Consider the following 26,841-nt stretch of genomic DNA (forward strand, 5'->3'; position numbering starts at 1 on the left):
TTCTCGAGCGAGCGGAGCGAGCGAGCAACGCGTAAGAGCGTATCGTTGCATCGGATGGACTTTGAAACATCCGCCTCTGTTCGAACGTTCGAGTAGAAATAACTCGCTGAATAGCGTTATAATGTATCGAAATTTTGCGTGAAATCGCTATGTTACGACGTAATCTGGTCGAAAGTAACGATTTCACTTTATTTTTTTGAAAAATTTCGTCCGCCGGACCAAAATGGCCGAGAGGTTGGAACTTGGAATTTTGTCGCCCCGCTACGAAGAGGCCGGATGTTCCCATCGAATTGACCCGCTAAAAATCGTTACAAGGTTGGAATATCTTTGCATAAATCGACGTACCACGATAAAATACGTCGGAAATAATGGTTTATCTCGGCCGCGTACAAGTAAAAAGCAATACGCCGCTGCGCGCGCACGTCAAATTCAGCGGGTAAACGGCGGGAGTAACTATGACTCTCTTAAGGCACGCTGCGGGGCGCGACGCGCCGTACGCGCGCCCTTCTAACGTCTTTCACGTTCTTTCGCGTTCTTTCGCGTTCATTCGCGTTCATTCGCGTTCATTCGCGTTCATTCGCGTTCATTCGCGTTCATTCGCGTTCATTCGCGTTCATTCGCGTTCATTCGCGTTTTTCCCGCTTCTCGAGAGAGACGAAAACGAGGAGAAAGGTCGCGATAAATGCTCGCTCGCGGCGCTCGCTCGGACCCATCTAGCCCAACCCTAAACCGATCCCGCGTGTTCTAACGAAGTTTTCGATGAAATCGAAGAACGAACGCAAAAGTTATTGGTTTTGGGTTGGGCTATTTTTTTTCGAGCGAGCGGAGCGAGCGAGCAACGCGTAAGAGCGTATCGTTGCATCGCATGGACTTTGAAACATCCGCCTCTGTTCGAAAGTTCGAGTAGAAATAACTCGCTGAAAAGCGTTATAATGTATCGAAATTTTGCGTGTAATCGCTATGTTACGACGTAATCTGGTCGAAAGTAACGATTTCACTTTATTTTTTTGAAAAATTTCGTCCGCCGGACCAAAATGGCCGAGAGGTTGGAACTTGGAATTTTGTCGCCCCGCTACGAAGAGGCCGGATGTTCCCATCGAATTGACCCGCTAAAAATCGTTACAAGGTTGGAATATCTTTGCATAAATCGACGTACCACGATAAAATACGTCGGAAATAATGGTTTATCTCGGCCGCGTACAAGTAAAAAGCAATACGCCGCTGCGCGCGCACGTCAAATTCAGCGGGTAAACGGCGGGAGTAACTATGACTCTCTTAAGGAACGCTGCGGGGCGCGACGCGCCGTGCGCGCGCGCCCTTCTAACGTCTTTCACGTTCTTTCGCGTTCTTTCGCGTTCATTCGCGTTCATTCGCATTCATTCGCGTTCATTCGCGTTCATTCGCGTTCATTCGCGTTCATTCGCGTTTTTCCCGCTTCTCGAGAGAGACGAAAACGAGGAGAAAGGTCGCGATAAATGCTCGCTCGCGGCGCTCGCTCGGACCCATCTAGCCCAACCCTAAACCGATCCCGCGCGTTCTAACGAAGTTTTCGATGAAATCGAAGAACGAACGCAAAAGTTATTGGTATTGGGTTGGGCTATTTTTTTTCGAGCGAGCGGAGCGAGCGAGCAACGCGTAAGAGCGTATCGTTGCATCGGATGGACTTTGAAACATCCGCCTCTGTTCGAACTTTCGAGTAGAAATAACTCGCTGAATAGCGTTATAATGTATCGAAATTTTGCGTGAAATCGCTATGTTACGACGTAATCTGGTCGAAAGTAACGATTTCACTTTATTTTTTTGAAAAATTTCGTCCGCCGGACCAAAATGGCCGAGAGGTTGGAACTTGGAATTTTGTCGCCCCGCTACGAAGAGGCCGGATGTTCCCATCGAATTGACCCGCTAAAAATCGTTACAAGGTTGGAATATCTTTGCATATATCGACGTACCACGATAAAATACGTCGGAAATAATGGTTTATCTCGGCCGCGTACAAGTAAAAAGCAATACGCCGCTGCGCGCGCACGTCAAATTCAGCGGGTAAACGGCGGGAGTAACTATGACTCTCTTAAGGCACGCTGCGGGGCGCGACGCGCCGTACGCGCGCCCTTCTAACGTCTTTCACGTTCTTTCGCGTTCTTTCGCGTTCATTCGCGTTCATTCGCGTTCATTCGCGTTCATTCGCGTTCATTCGCGTTCATTCGCGTTCATTCGCGTTCATTCGCGTTCATTCGCGTTTTTCCCGCTTCTCGAGAGAGACGAAAACGAGGAGAAAGGTCGCGATAAATGCTCGCTCGCGGCGCTCGCTCGGACCCATCTAGCCCAACCCTAAACCGATCCCGCGCGTTCTAACGAAGTTTTCGATGAAATCGAAGAACGAACGCAAAAGTTATTGGTATTGGGTTGGGCTATTTTTTTTCGAGCGAGCGGAGCGAGCGAGCAACGCGTAAGAGCGTATCGTTGCATCGGATGGACTTTGAAACATCCGCCTCTGTCCGAACGTTCGAGTAGAAATAACTCGCTGAATAGCGTTATAATGTATCGAAATTTTGCGTGAAATCGCTATGTTACGACGTAATCTGGTCGAAAGTAACGATTTCACTTTATTTTTTTGAAAAATTTCGTCCGCCGGACCAAAATGGCCGAGAGGTTGGAACTTGGAATTTTGTCGCCCCGCTACGAAGAGGCCGGATGTTCCCATCGAATTGACCCGCTAAAAATCGTTACAAGGTTGGAATATCTTTGCATAAATCGACGTACCACGATAAAATACGTCGGAAATAATGGTTTATCTCGGCCGCGTACAAGTAAAAAGCAATACGCCGCTGCGCGCGCACGTCAAATTCAGCGGGTAAACGGCGGGAGTAACTATGACTCTCTTAAGGCACGCTGCGGGGCGCGCGCGCGCGCGCCCTTCTAACGTCTTTCACGTTCTTTCGCGTTCTTTCGCGTTCATTCGCGTTCATTCGCGTTCATTCGCGTTCATTCGCGTTCATTCGCGTTCATTCGCGTTCATTCGCGTTCATTCGCGTTCATTCGCGTTCATTCGCGTTCATTCGCGTTCATTCGCGTTCATTCGCGTTTTTCCCGCTTCTCGAGAGAGACGAAAACGAGGAGAAAGGTCGCGATAAATGCTCACTCGCGGCGCTCGCTCGGACCCATCTAGCCCAACCCTAAACCGATCCCGCGCGTTCTAACGATGTTTTCGATGAAATCGAAGAACGAACGCAAAAGTTATTGGTTTTGGGTTGGGCTATTTTTTTTCGAGCGAGCGGAGCGAGCGAGCAACGCGTAAGAGCGTATCGTTGCATCGGATGGACTTTGAAACATCCGCCTCTGTTCGAACGTTCGAGTAGAAATAACTCGCTCAATAGCGTTATAATGTATCGAAATTTTGCGTGAAATCGCTATGTTACGACGTAATCTGTTCGAAAGTAACGATTTCACTTTATTTTTTTGAAAAATTTCGTCCGCCGGACCAAAATGGCCGAGAGGTTGGAACTTGGAATTTTGTCGCCCCGCTACGAAGAGGCCGGATGTTCCCATCGAATTGACGCGCTAAAAATCGTTACAAGGTTGGAATATCTTTGCATAAATCGACGTACCACGATAAAATACGTCGGAAATAATGGTTTATCTCGGCCGCGTACAAGTAAAAAGCAATACGCCGCTGCGCGCGCACGTCAAATTCAGCGGGTAAACGGCGGGAGTAACTATGACTCTCTTAAGGCACGCTGCGGGGCGCGACGCGCCGTCCGCGCGCGCGCGCGCGCGCGCCCTTCTAACGTCTTTCACGTTCTTTCGCATTCTTTCGCGTTCATTCGCGTTCATTCGCGTTCATTCGCGTTCATTCGCGTTCATTCGCGTTCATTCGCGTTCATTCGCGTTCATTCGCGTTCATTCGCGTTCATTCGCGTTCATTCGCGTTCATTCGCGTTTTTCCCGCTTCTCGAGAGAGACGAAAACGAGGAGAAAGGTCGCGATAAATGCTCGCTCGCGGCGCTCGCTCGGACCCATCTAGCCCAACCCTAAACCGATCCCGCGCGTTCTAACGAAGTTTTCGATGAAATCGAAGAACGAACGCAAAAGTTATTGGTTTTGGGTTGGGCTATTTTTTTTCGAGCGAGCGGAGCGAGCGAGCAACGCGTAAGAGCGTATCGTTGCATCGCATGGACTTTGAAACATCCGCCTCTGTTCGAAAGTTCGAGTAGAAATAACTCGCTGAAAAGCGTTATAATGTATCGAAATTTTGCGTGTAATCGCTATGTTACGACGTAATCTGGTCGAAAGTAACGATTTCACTTTATTTTTTTGAAAAATTTCGTCCGCCGGACCAAAATGGCCGAGAGGTTGGAACTTGGAATTTTGTCGCCCCGCTACGAAGAGGCCGGATGTTCCCATCGAATTGACCCGCTAAAAATCGTTACAAGGTTGGAATATCTTTGCATAAATCGACGTACCACGATAAAATACGTCGGAAATAATGGTTTATCTCGGCCGCGTACAAGTAAAAAGCAATACGCCGCTGCGCGCGCACGTCAAATTCAGCGGGTAAACGGCGGGAGTAACTATGACTCTCTTAAGGCACGCTGCGGGGCGCGACGCGCCGTGCGCGCGCGCGCGCGCCCTTCTAACGTCTTTCACGTTCTTTCGCGTTCTTTCGCGTTCATTCGCGTTCATTCGCGTTCATTCGCGTTCATTCGCGTTCATTCGCGTTCATTCGCGTTTTTCCCGCTTCTCGAGAGAGACGAAAACGAGGAGAAAGGTCGCGATAAATGCTCGCTCGCGGCGCTCGCTCGGACCCATCTAGCCCAACCCTAAACCGATCCCGCGCGTTCTAACGAAGTTTTCGATGAAATCGAAGAACGAACGCAAAAGTTATTGGTTTTGGGTTGGGCTATTTTTTCTCGAGCGAGCGGAGCGAGCGAGCAACGCGTAAGAGCGTATCGTTGCATCGGATGGACTTTGAAACATCCGCCTCTGTTCGAACGTTCGAGTAGAAATAACTCGCTGAATAGCGTTATAATGTATCGAAATTTTGCGTGAAATCGCTATGTTACGACGTAATCTGGTCGAAAGTAACGATTTCACTTTATTTTTTTGAAAAATTTCGTCCGCCGGACCAAAATGGCCGAGAGGTTGGAACTTGGAATTTTGTCGCCCCGCTACGAAGAGGCCGGATGTTCCCATCGAATTGACCCGCTAAAAATCGTTACAAGGTTGGAATATCTTTGCATAAATCGACGTACCACGATAAAATACGTCGGAAATAATGTTTTATCTCGGCCGCGTACAAGTAAAAAGCAATACGCCGCTGCGCGCGCACGTCAAATTCAGCGGGTAAACGGCGGGAGTAACTATGACTCTCTTAAGGCACGCTGCGGGGCGAGACGCGCCGTGCGCGCGCGCGCGCGCGCCCTTCTAACGTCTTTCACGTTCTTTCGCGTTCTTTCGCGTTCATTCGCGTTCATTCGCGTTCATTCGCGTTCATTCGCGTTCATTCGCGTTCATTCGCGTTCATTCGCGTTCATTCGCGTTCATTCGCGTTTTTCCCGCTTCTCGAGAGAGACGAAAACGAGGAGAAAGGTCGCGATAAATGCTCGCTCGCGGCGCTCGCTCGGACCCATCTAGCCCAACCCTAAACCGATCCCGCGCGTTCTAACGAAGTTTTCGATGAAATCGAAGAACGAACGCAAAAGTTATTGGTTTTGGGTTGGGCTATTTTTTTTCGAGCGAGCGGAGCGAGCGAGCAACGCGTAAGAGCGTATCGTTGCATCGCATGGACTTTGAAACATCCGCCTCTGTTCGAAAGTTCGAGTAGAAATAACTCGCTGAAAAGCGTTATAATGTATCGAAATTTTGCGTGAAATCGCTATGTTACGACGTAATCTGGTCGAAAGTAACGATTTCACTTTATTTTTTTGAAAAATTTCGTCCGCCGGACCAAAATGGCCGAGAGGTTGGAACTTGGAATTTTGTCGCCCCGCTACGAAGAGGCCGGATGTTCCCATCGAATTGACCCGCTAAAAATCGTTACAAGGTTGGAATATCTTTGCATAAATCGACGTACCACGATAAAATACGTCGGAAATAATGGTTTATCTCGGCCGCGTACAAGTAAAAAGCAATACGCCGCTGCGCGCGCACGTCAAATTCAGCGGGTAAACGGCGGGAGTAACTATGACTCTCTTAAGGCACGCTGCGGGGCGCGACGCGCCGTCCGCGCGCGCGCGCGCGCGCGCCCTTCTAACGTCTTTCACGTTCTTTCGCGTTCTTTCGCGTTCATTCGCGTTCATTCGCGTTCATTCGCGTTCATTCGCGTTCATTCGCGTTCATTCGCGTTCATTCGCGTTCATTCGCGTTCATTCGCGTTTTTCCCGCTTCTCGAGAGAGACGAAAACGAGGAGAAAGGTCGCGATAAATGCTCGCTCGCGGCGCTCGCTCGGACCCATCTAGCCCAACCCTAAACCGATCCCGCGCGTTCTAACGAAGTTTTCGATGAAATCGAAGAACGAACGCAAAAGTTATTGGTTTTGGGTTGGGCTATTTTTTTTCGAGCGAGCGGAGCGAGCGAGCAACGCGTAAGAGCGTATCGTTGCATCGCATGGACTTTGAAACATCCGCCTCTGTTCGAAAGTTCGAGTAGAAATAACTCGCTGAAAAGCGTTATAATGTATCGAAATTTTGCGTGTAATCGCTATGTTACGACGTAATCTGGTCGAAAGTAACGATTTCACTTTATTTTTTTGAAAAATTTCGTCCGCCGGACCAAAATGGCCGAGAGGTTGGAACTTGGAATTTTGTCGCCCCGCTACGAAGAGGCCGGATGTTCCCATCGAATTGACCCGCTAAAAATCGTTACAAGGTTGGAATATCTTTGCATAAATCGACGTACCACGATAAAATACGTCGGAAATAATGGTTTATCTCGGCCGCGTACAAGTAAAAAGCAATACGCCGCTGCGCGCGCACGTCAAATTCAGCGGGTAAACGGCGGGAGTAACTATGACTCTCTTAAGGCACGCTGCGGGGCGCGACGCGCCGTGCGCGCGCGCGCGCGCCCTTCTAACGTCTTTCACGTTCTTTCGCGTTCATTCGCGTTCATTCGCGTTCATTCGCGTTCATTCGCGTTCATTCGCGTTCATTCGCGTTCATTCGCGTTTTTCCCGCTTCTCGAGAGAGACGAAAACGAGGAGAAAGGTCGCGATAAATGCTCGCTCGCGGCGCTCGCTCGGACCCATCTAGCCCAACCCTAAACCGATCCCGCGCGTTCTAACGAAGTTTTCGATGAAATCGAAGAACGAACGCAAAAGTTATTGGTTTTGGGTTGGGCTATTTTTTTTCGAGCGAGCGGAGCGAGCGAGCAACGCGTAAGAGCGTATCGTTGCATCGCATGGACTTTGAAACATCCGCCTCTGTTCGAAAGTTCGAGTAGAAATAACTCGCTGAAAAGCGTTATAATGTATCGAAATTTTGCGTGTAATCGCTATGTTACGACGTAATCTGGTCGAAAGTAACGATTTCACTTTATTTTTTTGAAAAATTTCGTCCGCCGGACCAAAATGGCCGAGAGGTTGGAACTTGGAATTTTGTCGCCCCGCTACGAAGAGGCCGGATGTTCCCATCGAATTGACCCGCTAAAAATCGTTACAAGGTTGGAATATCTTTGCATAAATCGACGTACCACGATAAAATACGTCGGAAATAATGGTTTATCTCGGCCGCGTACAAGTAAAAAGCAATACGCCGCTGCGCGCGCACGTCAAATTCAGCGGGTAAACGGCGGGAGTAACTATGACTCTCTTAAGGCACGCTGCGGGGCGCGACGCGCCGTGCGCGCGCGCGCGCGCCCTTCTAACGTCTTTCACGTTCTTTCGCGTTCTTTCGCGTTCATTCGCGTTCATTCGCGTTCATTCGCGTTCATTCGCGTTCATTCGCGTTCATTCGCGTTTTTCCCGCTTCTCGAGAGAGACGAAAACGAGGAGAAAGGTCGCGATAAATGCTCGCTCGCGGCGCTCGCTCGGACCCATCTAGCCCAACCCTAAACCGATCCCGCGCGTTCTAACGAAGTTTTCGATGAAATCGAAGAACGAACGCAAAAGTTATTGGTTTTGGGTTGGGCTATTTTTTTTCGAGCGAGCGGAGCGAGCGAGCAACGCGTAAGAGCGTATCGTTGCATCGCATGGACTTTGAAACATCCGCCTCTGTTCGAAAGTTCGAGTAGAAATAACTCGCTGAAAAGCGTTATAATGTATCGAAATTTTGCGTGTAATCGCTATGTTACGACGTAATCTGGTCGAAAGTAACGATTTCACTTTATTTTTTTGAAAAATTTCGTCCGCCGGACCAAAATGGCCGAGAGGTTGGAACTTGGAATTTTGTCGCCCCGCTACGAAGAGGCCGGATGTTCCCATCGAATTGACCCGCTAAAAATCGTTACAAGGTTGGAATATCTTTGCATAAATCGACGTACCACGATAAAATACGTCGGAAATAATGGTTTATCTCGGCCGCGTACAAGTAAAAAGCAATACGCCGCTGCGCGCGCACGTCAAATTCAGCGGGTAAACGGCGGGAGTAACTATGACTCTCTTAAGGCACGCTGCGGGGCGCGACGCGCCGTGTGCGCGCGCGCGCGCCCTTCTAACGTCTTTCACGTTCTTTCGCGTTCTTTCGCGTTCATTCGCGTTCATTCGCGTTCATTCGCGTTCATTCGCGTTCATTCGCGTTCATTCGCGTTTTTCCCGCTTCTCGAGAGAGACGAAAACGAGGAGAAAGGTCGCGATAAATGCTCGCTCGCGGCGCTCGCTCGGACCCATCTAGCCCAACCCTAAACCGATCCCGCGCGTTCTAACGAAGTTTTCGATGAAATCGAAGAACGAACGCAAAAGTTATTGGTTTTGGGTTGGGCTATTTTTTCTCGAGCGAGCGGAGCGAGCGAGCAACGCGTAAGAGCGTATCGTTGCATCGGATGGACTTTGAAACATCCGCCTCTGTTCGAACGTTCGAGTAGAAATAACTCGCTGAATAGCGTTATAATGTATCGAAATTTTGCGTGAAATCGCTATGTTACGACGTAATCTGGTCGAAAGTAACGATTTCACTTTATTTTTTTGAAAAATTTCGTCCGCCGGACCAAAATGGCCGAGAGGTTGGAACTTGGAATTTTGTCGCCCCGCTACGAAGAGGCCGGATGTTCCCATCGAATTGACCCGCTAAAAATCGTTACAAGGTTGGAATATCTTTGCATAAATCGACGTACCACGATAAAATACGTCGGAAATAATGTTTTATCTCGGCCGCGTACAAGTAAAAAGCAATACGCCGCTGCGCGCGCACGTCAAATTCAGCGGGTAAACGGCGGGAGTAACTATGACTCTCTTAAGGCACGCTGCGGGGCGAGACGCGCCGTGCGCGCGCGCGCGCGCGCCCTTCTAACGTCTTTCACGTTCTTTCGCGTTCTTTCGCGTTCATTCGCGTTCATTCGCGTTCATTCGCGTTCATTCGCGTTCATTCGCGTTCATTCGCGTTCATTCGCGTTCATTCGCGTTCATTCGCGTTCATTCGCGTTTTTCCCGCTTCTCGAGAGAGACGAAAACGAGGAGAAAGGTCGCGATAAATGCTCGCTCGCGGCGCTCGCTCGGACCCATCTAGCCCAACCCTAAACCGATCCCGCGCGTTCTAACGAAGTTTTCGATGAAATCGAAGAACGAACGCAAAAGTTATTGGTTTTGGGTTGGGCTATTTTTTTTCGAGCGAGCGGAGCGAGCGAGCAACGCGTAAGAGCGTATCGTTGCATCGCATGGAATTTGAAACATCCGCCTCTGTTCGAAAGTTCGAGTAGAAATAACTCGCTGAAAAGCGTTATAATGTATCGAAATTTTGCGTGAAATCGCTATGTTACGACGTAATCTGGTCGAAAGTAACGATTTCACTTTATTTTTTTGAAAAATTTCGTCCGCCGGACCAAAATGGCCGAGAGGTTGGAACTTGGAATTTTGTCGCCCCGCTACGAAGAGGCCGGATGTTCCCATCGAATTGACCCGCTAAAAATCGTTACAAGGTTGGAATATCTTTGCATAAATCGACGTACCACGATAAAATACGTCGGAAATAATGGTTTATCTCGGCCGCGTACAAGTAAAAAGCAATACGCCGCTGCGCGCGCACGTCAAATTCAGCGGGTAAACGGCGGGAGTAACTATGACTCTCTTAAGGCACGCTGCGGGGCGCGACGCGCCGTCCGCGCGCGCGCGCGCGCGCGCCCTTCTAACGTCTTTCACGTTCTTTCGCGTTCTTTCGCGTTCATTCGCGTTCATTCGCGTTCATTCGCGTTCATTCGCGTTCATTCGCGTTCATTCGCGTTCATTCGCGTTTTTCCCGCTTCTCGAGAGAGACGAAAACGAGGAGAAAGGTCGCGATAAATGCTCGCTCGCGGCGCTCGCTCGGACCCATCTAGCCCAACCCTAAACCGATCCCGCGCGTTCTAACGAAGTTTTCGATGAAATCGAAGAACGAACGCAAAAGTTATTGGTTTTGGGTTGGGCTATTTTTTTTCGAGCGAGCGGAGCGAGCGAGCAACGCGTAAGAGCGTATCGTTGCATCGCATGGACTTTGAAACATCCGCCTCTGTTCGAAAGTTCGAGTAGAAATAACTCGCTGAAAAGCGTTATAATGTATCGAAATTTTGCGTGTAATCGCTATGTTACGACGTAATCTGGTCGAAAGTAACGATTTCACTTTATTTTTTTGAAAAATTTCGTCCGCCGGACCAAAATGGCCGAGAGGTTGGAACTTGGAATTTTGTCGCCCCGCTACGAAGAGGCCGGATGTTCCCATCGAATTGACCCGCTAAAAATCGTTACAAGGTTGGAATATCTTTGCATAAATCGACGTACCACGATAAAATACGTCGGAAATAATGGTTTATCTCGGCCGCGTACAAGTAAAAAGCAATACGCCGCTGCGCGCGCACGTCAAATTCAGCGGGTAAACGGCGGGAGTAACTATGACTCTCTTAAGGCACGCTGCGGGGCGCGACGCGCCGTGCGCGCGCGCGCGCGCCCTTCTAACGTCTTTCACGTTCTTTCGCGTTCTTTCGCGTTCATTCGCGTTCATTCGCGTTCATTCGCGTTCATTCGCGTTCATTCGCGTTCATTCGCGTTTTTCCCGCTTCTCGAGAGAGACGAAAACGAGGAGAAAGGTCGCGATAAATGCTCGCTCGCGGCGCTCGCTCGGACCCATCTAGCCCAACCCTAAACCGATCCCGCGCGTTCTAACGAAGTTTTCGATGAAATCGAAGAACGAACGCAAAAGTTATTGGTTTTGGGTTGGGCTATTTTTTTTCGAGCGAGCGGAGCGAGCGAGCAACGCGTAAGAGCGTATCGTTGCATCGGATGGACTTTGAAACATCCGCCTCTGTTCGAACGTTCGAGTAGAAATAACTCGCTGAATAGCGTTATAATGTATCGAAATTTTGCGTGAAATCGCTATGTTACGACGTAATCTGGTCGAAAGTAACGATTTCACTTTATTTTTTTGAAAAATTTCGTCCGCCGGACCAAAATGGCCGAGAGGTTGGAACTTGGAATTTTGTCGCCCCGCTACGAAGAGGCCGGATGTTCCCATCGAATTGACCCGCTAAAAATCGTTACAAGGTTGGAATATCTTTGCATAAATCGACGTACCACGATAAAATACGTCGGAAATAATGGTTTATCTCGGCCGCGTACAAGTAAAAAGCAATACGCCGCTGCGCGCGCACGTCAAATTCAGCGGGTAAACGGCGGGAGTAACTATGACTCTCTTAAGGCACGCTGCGGGGCGCGACGCGCCGTGCGCGCGCGCGCGCGCCCTTCTAACGTCTTTCACGTTCTTTCGCGTTCTTTCGCGTTCATTCGCGTTCATTCGCGTTCATTCGCGTTCATTCGCGTTCATTCGCGTTCATTCGCGTTCATTCGCGTTCATTCGCGTTCATTCGCGTTTTTCCCGCTTCTCGAGAGAGACGAAAACGAGGAGAAAGGTCGCGATAAATGCTCGCTCGCGACGCTCGCTCGGACCCATCTAGCCCAACCCTAAACCGATCCCGCGCGTTCTAACGAAGTTTTCGATGAAATCGAAGAACGAACGCAAAAGTTATTGGTTTTGGGTTGGGCTATTTTTTCTCGAGCGAGCGGAGCGAGCGAGCAACGCGTAAGAGCGTATCGTTGCATCGGATGGACTTTGAAACATCCGCCTCTGTTCGAACGTTCGAGTAGAAATAACTCGCTGAATAGCGTTATAATGTATCGAAATTTTGCGTGAAATCGCTATGTTACGACGTAATCTGGTCGAAAGTAACGATTTCACTTTATTTTTTTGAAAAATTTCGTCCGCCGGACCAAAATGGCCGAGAGGTTGGAACTTGGAATTTTGTTGCCCCGCTACGAAGAGGCCGGATGTTCCCATCGAATTGACCCGCTAAAAATCGTTACAAGGTTGGAATATCTTTGCATAAATCGACGTACCACGATAAAATACGTCGGAAATAATGGTTTATCTCGGCCGCGTACAAGTAAAAAGCAATACGCCGCTGCGCGCGCACGTCAAATTCAGCGGGTAAACGGAGGGAGTAACTATGACTCTCTTAAGGCACGCTGCGGGGCGCGACGCGCCGTACGCGCGCCCTTCTAACGTCTTTCACGTTCTTTCGCGTTCTTTCGCGTTCATTCGCGTTCATTCGCGTTCATTCGCGTTCATTCGCGTTCATTCGCGTTCATTCGCGTTCATTCGCGTTCATTCGCGTTCATTCGCGTTCATTCGCGTTCATTCGCGTTTTTCCCGCTTCTCGAGAGAGACGAAAACGAGGAGAAAGGTCGCGATAAATGCTCGCTCGCGGCGCTCGCTCGGACCCATCTAGCCCAACCCTAAACCGATCCCGCGCGTTCTAACGAAGTTTTCGATGAAATCGAAGAACGAACGCAAAAGTTATTTGTTTTGGGTTGGGCTATTTTTTTTCGAGCGAGCGGAGCGAGCGAGCAACGCGTAAGAGCGTATCGTTGCATCGCATGGACTTTGAAACATCCGCCTCTGTTCGAAAGTTCGAGTAGAAATAACTCGCTGAAAAGCGTTATAATGTATCGAAATTTTGCGTGTAATCGCTATGTTACGACGTAATCTGGTCGAAAGTAACGATTTCACTTTATTTTTTTGAAAAATTTCGTCCGCCGGACCAAAATGGCCGAGAGGTTGGAACTTGGAATTTTGTCGCCCCGCTACGAAGAGGCCGGATGTTCCCATCGAATTGACCCGCTAAAAATCGTTACAAGGTTGGAATATCTTTGCATAAATCGACGTACCACGATAAAATACGTCGGAAATAATGGTTTATCTCGGCCGCGTACAAGTAAAAAGCAATACGCCGCTGCGCGCGCACGTCAAATTCAGCGGGTAAACGGCGGGAGTAACTATGACTCTCTTAAGGCACGCTGCGGGGCGCGACGCGCCGTGCGCGCGCGCGCGCGCCCTTCTAACGTCTTTCACGTTCTTTCGCGTTCTTTCGCGTTCATTCGCGTTCATTCGCGTTCATTCGCGTTCATTCGCGTTCATTCGCGTTTTTCCCGCTTCTCGAGAGAGACGAAAACGAGGAGAAAGGTCGCGATAAATGCTCGCTCGCGGCGCTCGCTCGGACCCATCTAGCCCAACCCTAAACCGACCCCGCGCGTTCTAACGAAGTTTTCGATGAAATCGAAGAACGAACGCAAAAGTTATTGGTTTTGGGTTGGGCTATTTTTTTTCGAGCGAGCGGAGCGAGCGAGCAACGCGTAAGAGCGTATCGTTGCATCGGATGGACTTTGAAACATCCGCCTCTGTTCGAACGTTCGAGTAGAAATAACTCGCTGAATAGCGTTATAATGTATCGAAATTTTGCGTGAAATCGCTATGTTACGACGTAATCTGGTCGAAAGTAACGATTTCACTTTATTTTTTTGAAAAATTTCGTCCGCCGGACCAAAATGGCCGAGAGGTTGGAACTTGGAATTTTGTCGCCCCGCTACGAAGAGGCCGGATGTTCCCATCGAATTGACCCGCTAAAAATCGTTACAAGGTTGGAATATCTTTGCATAAATCGACGTACCACGATAAAATACGTCGGAAATAATGGTTTATCTCGGCCGCGTACAAGTAAAAAGCAATACGCCGCTGCGCGCGCACGTCAAATTCAGCGGGTAAACGGCGGGAGTAACTATGACTCTCTTAAGGCACGCTGCGGGGCGCGACGCGCCGTGCGCGCGCGCGCGCGCCCTTCTAACGTCTTTCACGTTCTTTCGCGTTCTTTCGCGTTCATTCGCGTTCATTCGCGTTCATTCGCGTTCATTCGCGTTCATTCGCGTTCATTCGCGTTCATTCGCGTTCATTCGCGTTCATTCGCGTTCATTCGCGTTCATTCGCGTTCATTCGCGTTTTTCCCGCTTCTCGAGAGAGACGAAAACGAGGAGAAAGGTCGCGATAAATGCTCGCTCGCGGCGCTCGCTCGGACCCATCTAGCCCAACCCTAAACCGATCCCGCGCGTTCTAACGAAGTTTTCGATGAAATCGAAGAACGAACGCAAAAGTTATTTGTTTTGGGTTGGGCTATTTTTTTTCGAGCGAGCGGAGCGAGCGAGCAACGCGTAAGAGCGTATCGTTGCATCGCATGGACTTTGAAACATCCGCCTCTGTTCGAAAGTTCGAGTAGAAATAACTCGCTGAAAAGCGTTATAATGTATCGAAATTTTGCGTGTAATCGCTATGTTACGACGTAATCTGGTCGAAAGTAACGATTTCACTTTATTTTTTTGAAAAATTTCGTCCGCCGGACCAAAATGGCCGAGAGGTTGGAACTTGGAATTTTGTCGCCCCGCTACGAAGAGGCCGGATGTTCCCATCGAATTGACCCGCTAAAAATCGTTACAAGGTTGGAATATCTTTGCATAAATCGACGTACCACGATAAAATACGTCGGAAATAATGGTTTATCTCGGCCGCGTACAAGTAAAAAGCAATACGCCGCTGCGCGCGCACGTCAAATTCAGCGGGTAAACGGCGGGAGTAACTATGACTCTCTTAAGGCACGCTGCGGGGCGCGACGCGCCGTGCGCGCGCGCGCGCGCCCTTCTAACGTCTTTCACGTTCTTTCGCGTTCTTTCGCGTTCATTCGCGTTCATTCGCGTTCATTCGCGTTCATTCGCGTTCATTCGCGTTTTTCCCGCTTCTCGAGAGAGACGAAAACGAGGAGAAAGGTCGCGATAAATGCTCGCTCGCGGCGCTCGCTCGGACCCATCTAGCCCAACCCTAAACCGACCCCGCGCGTTCTAACGAAGTTTTCGATGAAATCGAAGAACGAACGCAAAAGTTATTGGTTTTGGGTTGGGCTATTTTTTTTCGAGCGAGCGGAGCGAGCGAGCAACGCGTAAGAGCGTATCGTTGCATCGGATGGACTTTGAAACATCCGCCTCTGTTCGAACGTTCGAGTAGAAATAACTCGCTGAATAGCGTTATAATGTATCGAAATTTTGCGTGAAATCGCTATGTTACGACGTAATCTGGTCGAAAGTAACGATTTCACTTTATTTTTTTGAAAAATTTCGTCCGCCGGACCAAAATGGCCGAGAGGTTGGAACTTGGAATTTTGTCGCCCCGCTACGAAGAGGCCGGATGTTCCCATCGAATTGACCCGCTAAAAATCGTTACAAGGTTGGAATATCTTTGCATAAATCGACGTACCACGATAAAATACGTCGGAAATAATGGTTTATCTCGGCCGCGTACAAGTAAAAAGCAATACGCCGCTGCGCGCGCACGTCAAATTCAGCGGGTAAACGGCGGGAGTAACTATGACTCTCTTAAGGCACGCTGCGGGGCGCGACGCGCCGTGCGCGCGCGCGCGCGCCCTTCTAACGTCTTTCACGTTCTTTCGCGTTCTTTCGCGTTCATTCGCGTTCATTCGCGTTCATTCGCGTTCATTCGCGTTCATTCGCGTTCATTCGCGTTCATTCGCGTTCATTCGCGTTCATTCGCGTTCATTCGCGTTCATTCGCGTTCATTCGCGTTCATTCGCGTTTTTCCCGCTTCTCGAGAGAGACGAAAACGAGGAGAAAGGTCGCGATAAATGCTCGCTCGCGGCGCTCGCTCGGACCCATCTAGCCCAACCCTAAACCGATCCCGCGCGTTCTAACGAAGTTTTCGATGAAATCGAAGAACGAACGCAAAAGTTATTTGTTTTGGGTTGGGCTATTTTTTTTCGAGCGAGCGGAGCGAGCGAGCAACGCGTAAGAGCGTATCGTTGCATCGCATGGACTTTGAAACATCCGCCTCTGTTCGAAAGTTCGAGTAGAAATAACTCGCTGAAAAGCGTTATAATGTATCGAAATTTTGCGTGTAATCGCTATGTTACGACGTAATCTGGTCGAAAGTAACGATTTCACTTTATTTTTTTGAAAAATTTCGTCCGCCGGACCAAAATGGCCGAGAGGTTGGAACTTGGAATTTTGTCGCCCCGCTACGAAGAGGCCGGATGTTCCCATCGAATTGACCCGCTAAAAATCGTTACAAGGTTGGAATATCTTTGCATAAATCGACGTACCACGATAAAATACGTCGGAAATAATGGTTTATCTCGGCCGCGTACAAGTAAAAAGCAATACGCCGCTGCGCGCGCACGTCAAATTCAGCGGGTAAACGGCGGGAGTAACTATGACTCTCTTAAGGCACGCTGCGGGGCGCGACGCGCCGTGCGCGCGCGCGCGCGCCCTTCTAACGTCTTTCACGTTCTTTCGCGTTCTTTCGCGTTCATTCGCGTTCATTCGCGTTCATTCGCGTTCATTCGCGTTCATTCGCGTTTTTCCCGCTTCTCGAGAGAGACGAAAACGAGGAGAAAGGTCGCGATAAATGCTCGCTCGCGGCGCTCGCTCGGACCCATCTAGCCCAACCCTAAACCGATCCCGCGCGTTCTAACGAAGTTTTCGATGAAATCGAAGAACGAACGCAAAAGTTATTTGTTTTGGGTTGGGCTATTTTTTTTCGAGCGAGCGGAGCGAGCGAGCAACGCGTAAGAGCGTATCGTTGCATCGCATGGACTTTGAAACATCCGCCTCTGTTCGAAAGTTCGAATAGAAATAACTCGCTGAAAAGCGTTATAATGTATCGAAATTTTGCGTGTAATCGCTATGTTACGACGTAATCTGGTCGAAAGTAACGATTTCACTTTATTTTTTTGAAAAATTTCGTCCGCCGGACCAAAATGGCCGAGAGGTTGGAACTTGGAATTTTGTCGCCCCGCTACGAAGAGGCCGGATGTTCCCATCGAATTGACCCGCTAAAAATCGTTACAAGGTTGGAATATCTTTGCATAAATCGACGTACCACGATAAAATACGTCGGAAATAATGGTTTATCTCGGCCGCGTACAAGTAAAAAGCAATACGCCGCTGCGCGCGCACGTCAAATTCAGCGGGTAAACGGCGGGAGTAACTATGACTCTCTTAAGGCACGCTGCGGGGCGCGACGCGCCGTGCGCGCGCGCGCGCGCCCTTCTAACGTCTTTCACGTTCTTTCGCGTTCTTTCGCGTTCATTCGCGTTCATTCGCGTTCATTCGCGTTCATTCGCGTTCATTCGCGTTTTTCCCGCTTCTCGAGAGAGACGAAAACGAGGAGAAAGGTCGCGATAAATGCTCGCTCGCGGCGCTCGCTCGGACCCATCTAGCCCAACCCTAAACCGACCCCGCGCGTTCTAACGAAGTTTTCGATGAAATCGAAGAACGAACGCAAAAGTTATTGGTTTTGGGTTGGGCTATTTTTTTTCGAGCGAGCGGAGCGAGCGAGCAACGCGTAAGAGCGTATCGTTGCATCGGATGGACTTTGAAACATCCGCCTCTGTTCGAACGTTCGAGTAGAAATAACTCGCTGAATAGCGTTATAATGTATCGAAATTTTGCGTGAAATCGCTATGTTACGACGTAATCTGGTCGAAAGTAACGATTTCACTTTATTTTTTTGAAAAATTTCGTCCGCCGGACCAAAATGGCCGAGAGGTTGGAACTTGGAATTTTGTCGCCCCGCTACGAAGAGGCCGGATGTTCCCATCGAATTGACCCGCTAAAAATCGTTACAAGGTTGGAATATCTTTGCATAAATCGACGTACCACGATAAAATACGTCGGAAATAATGGTTTATCTCGGCCGCGTACAAGTAAAAAGCAATACGCCGCTGCGCGCGCACGTCAAATTCAGCGGGTAAACGGCGGGAGTAACTATGACTCTCTTAAGGCACGCTGCGGGGCGCGACGCGCCGTGCGCGCGCGCGCGCGCCCTTCTAACGTCTTTCACGTTCTTTCGCGTTCTTTCGCGTTCATTCGCGTTCATTCGCGTTCATTCGCGTTCATTCGCGTTCATTCGCGTTCATTCGCGTTCATTCGCGTTCATTCGCGTTCATTCGCGTTCATTCGCGTTCATTCGCGTTCATTCGCGTTTTTCCCGCTTCTCGAGAGAGACGAAAACGAGGAGAAAGGTCGCGATAAATGCTCGCTCGCGGCGCTCGCTCGGACCCATCTAGCCCAACCCTAAACCGATCCCGCGCGTTCTAACGAAGTTTTCGATGAAATCGAAGAACGAACGCAAAAGTTATTTGTTTTGGGTTGGGCTATTTTTTTTCGAGCGAGCGGAGCGAGCGAGCAACGCGTAAGAGCGTATCGTTGCATCGCATGGACTTTGAAACATCCGCCTCTGTTCGAAAGTTCGAGTAGAAATAACTCGCTGAAAAGCGTTATAATGTATCGAAATTTTGCGTGTAATCGCTATGTTACGACGTAATCTGGTCGAAAGTAACGATTTCACTTTATTTTTTTGAAAAATTTCGTCCGCCGGACCAAAATGGCCGAGAGGTTGGAACTTGGAATTTTGTCGCCCCGCTACGAAGAGGCCGGATGTTCCCATCGAATTGACCCGCTAAAAATCGTTACAAGGTTGGAATATCTTTGCATAAATCGACGTACCACGATAAAATACGTCGGAAATAATGGTTTATCTCGGCCGCGTACAAGTAAAAAGCAATACGCCGCTGCGCGCGCACGTCAAATTCAGCGGGTAAACGGCGGGAGTAACTATGACTCTCTTAAGGCACGCTGCGGGGCGCGACGCGCCGTGCGCGCGCGCGCGCGCCCTTCTAACGTCTTTCACGTTCTTTCGCGTTCTTTCGCGTTCATTCGCGTTCATTCGCGTTCATTCGCGTTCATTCGCGTTCATTCGCGTTTTTCCCGCTTCTCGAGAGAGACGAAAACGAGGAGAAAGGTCGCGATAAATGCTCGCTCGCGGCGCTCGCTCGGACCCATCTAGCCCAACCCTAAACCGATCCCGCGCGTTCTAACGAAGTTTTCGATGAAATCGAAGAACGAACGCAAAAGTTATTTGTTTTGGGTTGGGCTATTTTTTTTCGAGCGAGCGGAGCGAGCGAGCAACGCGTAAGAGCGTATCGTTGCATCGCATGGACTTTGAAACATCCGCCTCTGTTCGAAAGTTCGAGTAGAAATAACTCGCTGAAAAGCGTTATAATGTATCGAAATTTTGCGTGTAATCGCTATGTTACGACGTAATCTGGTCGAAAGTAACGATTTCACTTTATTTTTTTGAAAAATTTCGTCCGCCGGACCAAAATGGCCGAGAGGTTGGAACTTGGAATTTTGTCGCCCCGCTACGAAGAGGCCGGATGTTCCCATCGAATTGACCCGCTAAAAATCGTTACAAGGTTGGAATATCTTTGCATAAATCGACGTACCACGATAAAATACGTCGGAAATAATGGTTTATCTCGGCCGCGTACAAGTAAAAAGCAATACGCCGCTGCGCGCGCACGTCAAATTCAGCGGGTAAACGGCGGGAGTAACTATGACTCTCTTAAGGCACGCTGCGGGGCGCGACGCGCCGTGCGCGCGCGCGCGCGCCCTTCTAACGTCTTTCACGTTCTTTCGCGTTCTTTCGCGTTCATTCGCGTTCATTCGCGTTCATTCGCGTTCATTCGCGTTCATTCGCGTTCATTCGCGTTCATTCGCGTTCATTCGCGTTTTTCCCGCTTCTCGAGAGAGACGAAAACGAGGAGAAAGGTCGCGATAAATGCTCGCTCGCGACGCTCGCTCGGACCCATCTAGCCCAACCCTAAACCGATCCCGCGCGTTCTAACGAAGTTTTCGATGAAATCGAAGAACGAACGCAAAAGTTATTGGTTTTGGGTTGGGCTATTTTTTCTCGAGCGAGCGGAGCGAGCGAGCAACGCGTAAGAGCGTATCGTTGCATCGGATGGACTTTGAAACATCCGCCTCTGTTCGAACGTTCGAGTAGAAATAACTCGCTGAATAGCGTTATAATGTACCGAAATTTTGCGTGAAATCGCTATGTTACGACGTAATCTGGTCGAAAGTAACGATTTCACTTTATTTTTTTGAAAAATTTCGTCCGCCGGACCAAAATGGCCGAGAGGTTGGAACTTGGAATTTTGTCGCCCCGCTACGAAGAGGCCGGATGTTCCCATCGAATTGACCCGCTAAAAATCGTTACAAGGTTGGAATATCTTTGCATAAATCGACGTACCACGATAAAATACGTCGGAAATAATGGTTTATCTCGGCCGCGTACAAGTAAAAAGCAATACGCCGCTGCGCGCGCACGTCAAATTCAGCGGGTAAACGGCGGGAGTAACTATGACTCTCTTAAGGCACGCTGCGGGGCGCGACGCGCCGTACGCGCGCCCTTCTAACGTCTTTCACGTTCTTTCGCGTTCTTTCGCGTTCATTCGCGTTCATTCGCGTTCATTCGCGTTCATTCGCGTTCATTCGCGTTCATTCGCGTTCATTCGCGTTCATTCGCGTTCATTCGCGTTTTTCCCGCTTCTCGAGAGAGACGAAAACGAGGAGAAAGGTCGCGATAAATGCTCGCTCGCGGCGCTCGCTCGGACCCATCTAGCCCAACCCTAAACCGATCCCGCGCGTTCTAACGAAGTTTTCGATGAAATCGAAGAACGAACGCAAAAGTTATTGGTTTTGGGTTGGGCTATTTTTTTTCGAGCGAGCGGAGCGAGCGAGCAACGCGTAAGAGCGTATCGTTGCATCGCATGGACTTTGAAACATCCGCCTCTGTTCGAAAGTTCGAGTAGAAATAACTCGCTGAAAAGCGTTATAATGTATCGAAATTTTGCGTGTAATCGCTATGTTACGACGTAATCTGGTCGAAAGTAACGATTTCACTTTATTTTTTTGAAAAATTTCGTCCGCCGGACCAAAATGGCCGAGAGGTTGGAACTTGGAATTTTGTCGCCCCGCTACGAAGAGGCCGGATGTTCCCATCGAATTGACCCGCTAAAAATCGTTACAAGGTTGGAATATCTTTGCATAAATCGACGTACCACGATAAAATACGTCGGAAATAATGGTTTATCTCGGCCGCGTACAAGTAAAAAGCAATACGCCGCTGCGCGCGCACGTCAAATTCAGCGGGTAAACGGCGGGAGTAACTATGACTCTCTTAAGGCACGCTGCGGGGCGCGACGCGCCGTGCGCGCGCGCGCGCGCCCTTCTAACGTCTTTCACGTTCTTTCGCGTTCTTTCGCGTTCATTCGCGTTCATTCGCGTTCATTCGCGTTCATTCGCGTTCATTCGCGTTTTTCCCGCTTCTCGAGAGAGACGAAAACGAGGAGAAAGGTCGCGATAAATGCTCGCTCGCGGCGCTCGCTCGGACCCATCTAGCCCAACCCTAAACCGACCCCGCGCGTTCTAACGAAGTTTTCGATGAAATCGAAGAACGAACGCAAAAGTTATTGGTTTTGGGTTGGGCTATTTTTTTTCGAGCGAGCGGAGCGAGCGAGCAACGCGTAAGAGCGTATCGTTGCATCGGATGGACTTTGAAACATCCGCCTCTGTTCGAACGTTCGAGTAGAAATAACTCGCTGAATAGCGTTATAATGTATCGAAATTTTGCGTGAAATCGCTATGTTACGACGTAATCTGGTCGAAAGTAACGATTTCACTTTATTTTTTTGAAAAATTTCGTCCGCCGGACCAAAATGGCCGAGAGGTTGGAACTTGGAATTTTGTCGCCCCGCTACGAAGAGGCCGGATGTTCCCATCGAATTGACCCGCTAAAAATCGTTACAAGGTTGGAATATCTTTGCATAAATCGACGTACCACGATAAAATACGTCGGAAATAATGGTTTATCTCGGCCGCGTACAAGTAAAAAGCAATACGCCGCTGCGCGCGCACGTCAAATTCAGCGGGTAAACGGCGGGAGTAACTATGACTCTCTTAAGGCACGCTGCGGGGCGCGACGCGCCGTGCGCGCGCGCGCGCGCCCTTCTAACGTCTTTCACGTTCTTTCGCGTTCTTTCGCGTTCATTCGCGTTCATTCGCGTTCATTCGCGTTCATTCGCGTTCATTCGCGTTCATTCGCGTTCATTCGCGTTCATTCGCGTTTTTCCCGCTTCTCGAGAGAGACGAAAACGAGGAGAAAGGTCGCGATAAATGCTCGCTCGCGACGCTCGCTCGGACCCATCTAGCCCAACCCTAAACCGATCCCGCGCGTTCTAACGAAGTTTTCGATGAAATCGAAGAACGAACGCAAAAGTTATTGGTTTTGGGTTGGGCTATTTTTTCTCGAGCGAGCGGAGCGAGCGAGCAACGCGTAAGAGCGTATCGTTGCATCGGATGGACTTTGAAACATCCGCCTCTGTTCGAACGTTCGAGTAGAAATAACTCGCTGAATAGCGTTATAATGTACCGAAATTTTGCGTGAAATCGCTATGTTACGACGTAATCTGGTCGAAAGTAACGATTTCACTTTATTTTTTTGAAAAATTTCGTCCGCCGGACCAAAATGGCCGAGAGGTTGGAACTTGGAATTTTGTCGCCCCGCTACGAAGAGGCCGGATGTTCCCATCGAATTGACCCGCTAAAAATCGTTACAAGGTTGGAATATCTTTGCATAAATCGACGTACCACGATAAAATACGTCGGAAATAATGGTTTATCTCGGCCGCGTACAAGTAAAAAGCAATACGCCGCTGCGCGCGCACGTCAAATTCAGCGGGTAAACGGCGGGAGTAACTATGACTCTCTTAAGGCACGCTGCGGGGCGCGACGCGCCGTACGCGCGCCCTTCTAACGTCTTTCACGTTCTTTCGCGTTCTTTCGCGTTCATTCGCGTTCATTCGCGTTCATTCGCGTTCATTCGCGTTCATTCGCGTTCATTCGCGTTCATTCGCGTTCATTCGCGTTCATTCGCGTTTTTCCCGCTTCTCGAGAGAGACGAAAACGAGGAGAAAGGTCGCGATAAATGCTCGCTCGCGGCGCTCGCTCGGACCCATCTAGCCCAACCCTAAACCGATCCCGCGCGTTCTAACGAAGTTTTCGATGAAATCGAAGAACGAACGCAAAAGTTATTGGTTTTGGGTTGGGCTATTTTTTTTCGAGCGAGCGGAGCGAGCGAGCAACGCGTAAGAGCGTATCGTTGCATCGCATGGACTTTGAAACATCCGCCTCTGTTCGAAAGTTCGAGTAGAAATAACTCGCTGAAAAGCGTTATAATGTATCGAAATTTTGCGTGTAATCGCTATGTTACGACGTAATCTGGTCGAAAGTAACGATTTCACTTTATTTTTTTGAAAAATTTCGTCCGCCGGACCAAAATGGCCGAGAGGTTGGAACTTGGAATTTTGTCGCCCCGCTACGAAGAGGCCGGATGTTCCCATCGAATTGACCCGCTAAAAATCGTTACAAGGTTGGAATATCTTTGCATAAATCGACGTACCACGATAAAATACGTCGGAAATAATGGTTTATCTCGGCCGCGTACAAGTAAAAAGCAATACGCCGCTGCGCGCGCACGTCAAATTCAGCGGGTAAACGGCGGGAGTAACTATGACTCTCTTAAGGCACGCTGCGGGGCGCGACGCGCCGTGCGCGCGCGCGCGCGCGCGCGCGCGCGCCCTTCTAACGTCTTTCACGTTCTTTCGCGTTCTTTCGCGTTCATTCGCGTTCATTCGCGTTCATTCGCGTTCATTCGCGTTCATTCGCGTTCATTCGCGTTCATTCGCGTTCATTCGCGTTCATTCGCGTTTTTCCCGCTTCTCGAGAGAGACGAAAACGAGGAGAAAGGTCGCGATAAATGCTCGCTCGCGGCGCTCGCTCGGACCCATCTAGCCCAACCCTAAACCGATCCCGCGCGTTCTAACGAAGTTTTCGATGAAATCGAAGAACGAACGCAAAAGTTATTGGTTTTGGGTTGGGCTATTTTTTTTCGAGCGAGCGGAGCGAGCGAGCAACGCGTAAGAGCGTATCGTTGCATCGCATGCACTTTGAAACATCCGCCTCTGTTCGAAAGTTCGAGTAGAAATAACTCGCTGAAAAGCGTTATAATGTATCGAAATTTTGCGTGTAATCGCTATGTTACGACGTAATCTGGTCGAAAGTAACGATTTCACTTTATTTTTTTGAAAAATTTCGTCCGCCGGACCAAAATGGCCGAGAGGTTGGAACTTGGAATTTTGTCGCCCCGCTACGAAGAGGCCGGATGTTCCCATCGAATTGACCCGCTAAAAATCGTTACAAGGTTGGAATATCTTTGCATAAATCGACGTACCACGATAAAATACGTCGGAAATAATGGTTTATCTCGGCCGCGTACAAGTAAAAAGCAATACGCCGCTGCGCGCGCACGTCAAATTCAGCGGGTAAACGGCGGGAGTAACTATGACTCTCTTAAGGCACGCTGCGGGGCGCGACGCGCCGTACGCGCGCGCGCGCGCGCCCTTCTAACGTCTTTCACGTTCTTTCGCGTTCTTTCGCGTTCATTCGCGTTCATTCGCGTTCATTCGCGTTCATTCGCGTTCATTCGCGTTCATTCGCGTTCATTCGCGTTCATTCGCGTTTTTCCCGCTTCTCGAGAGAGACGAAAACGAGGAGAAAGGTCGCGATAAATGCTCGCTCGCGGCGCTCGCTCGGACCCATCTAGCCCAACCCTAAACCGATCCCGCGCGTTCTAACGAAGTTTTCGATGAAATCGAAGAACGAACGCAAAAGTTATTGGTTTTGGGTTGGGCTATTTTTTCTCGAGCGAGCGGAGCGAGCGAGCAACGCGTAAGAGCGTATCGATGCATCGGATGGACTTTGAAACATCCGCCTCTGTTCGAACGTTCGAGTAGAAATAACTCGCTGAATAGCGTTATAATGTACCGAAATTTTGCGTGAAATCGCTATGTTACGACGTAATCTGGTCCAAAGTAACGATTTCACTTTATTTTTTTGAAAAATTTCGTCCGCCGGACCAAAATGGCCGAGAGGTTGGAACTTGGAATTTTGTCGCCCCGCTACGAAGAGGCCGGATGTTCCCATCGAATTGACCCGCTAAAAATCGTTACAAGGTTGGAATATCTTTGCATAAATCGACGTACCACGATAAAATACGTCGGAAATAATGGTTTATCTCGGCCGCGTACAAGTAAAAAGCAATACGCCGCTGCGCGCGCACGTCAAATTCAGCGGGTAAACGGCGGGAGTAACTATGACTCTCTTAAGGCACGCTGCGGGGCGCGACGCGCCGTACGCGCGCCCTTCTAACGTCTTTCACGTTCTTTCGCGTTCTTTCGCGTTCATTCGCGTTCATTCGCGTTCATTCGCGTTCATTCGCGTTCATTCGCGTTCATTCGCGTTCATTCGCGTTCATTCGCGTTCATTCGCGTTTTTCCCGCTTCTCGAGAGAGACGAAAACGAGGAGAAAGGTCGCGATAAATGCTCGCTCGCGACGCTCGCTCGGACCCATCTAGCCCAACCCTAAACCGATCCCGCGCGTTCTAACGAAGTTTTCGATGAAATCGAAGAACGAACGCAAAAGTTATTGGTTTTGGGTTGGGCTATTTTTTCTCGAGCGAGCGGAGCGAGCGAGCAACGCGTAAGAGCGTATCGTTGCATCGGATGGACTTTGAAACATCCGCCTCTGTTCGAACGTTCGAGTAGAAATAACTCGCTGAATAGCGTTATAATGTACCGAAATTTTGCGTGAAATCGCTATGTTACGACGTAATCTGGTCGAAAGTAACGATTTCACTTTATTTTTTTGAAAAATTTCGTCCGCCGTACCAAAATGGCCGAGAGGTTGGAACTTGGAATTTTGTCGCCCCGCTACGAAGAGGCCGGATGTTCCCATCGAATTGACCCGCTAAAAATCGTTACAAGGTTGGAATATCTTTGCATAAATCGACGTACCACGATAAAATACGTCGGAAATAATGGTTTATCTCGGCCGCGTACAAGTAAAAAGCAATACGCCGCTGCGCGCGCACGTCAAATTCAGCGGGTAAACGGCGGGAGTAACTATGACTCTCTTAAGGCACGCTGCGGGGCGCGACGCGCCGTACGCGCGCCCTTCTAACGTCTTTCACGTTCTTTCGCGTTCTTTCGCGTTCATTCGCGTTCATTCGCGTTCATTCGCGTTCATTCGCGTTCATTCGCGTTCATTCGCGTTCATTCGCGTTCATTCGCGTTCATTCGCGTTTTTCCCGCTTCTCGAGAGAGACGAAAACGAGGAGAAAGGTCGCGATAAATGCTCGCTCGCTGCGCTCGCTCGGACCCATCTAGCCCAACCCTAAACCGATCCCGCGCGTTCTAACGAAGTTTTCGATGAAATCGAAGAACGAACGCAAAAGTTATTGGTTTTGGGTTGGGCTATTTTTTTTCGAGCGAGCGGAGCGAGCGAGCAACGCGTAAGAGCGTATCGTTGCATCGCATGGACTTTGAAACATCCGCCTCTGTTCGAAAGTTCGAGTAGAAATAACTCGCTGAAAAG

This window comes from Bombus vancouverensis, chromosome 16 (assembly GCF_051014615.1).
Source record: "Bombus vancouverensis nearcticus chromosome 16, iyBomVanc1_principal, whole genome shotgun sequence".
NCBI lineage: Eukaryota > Metazoa > Arthropoda > Insecta > Hymenoptera > Apidae > Bombus > Bombus vancouverensis.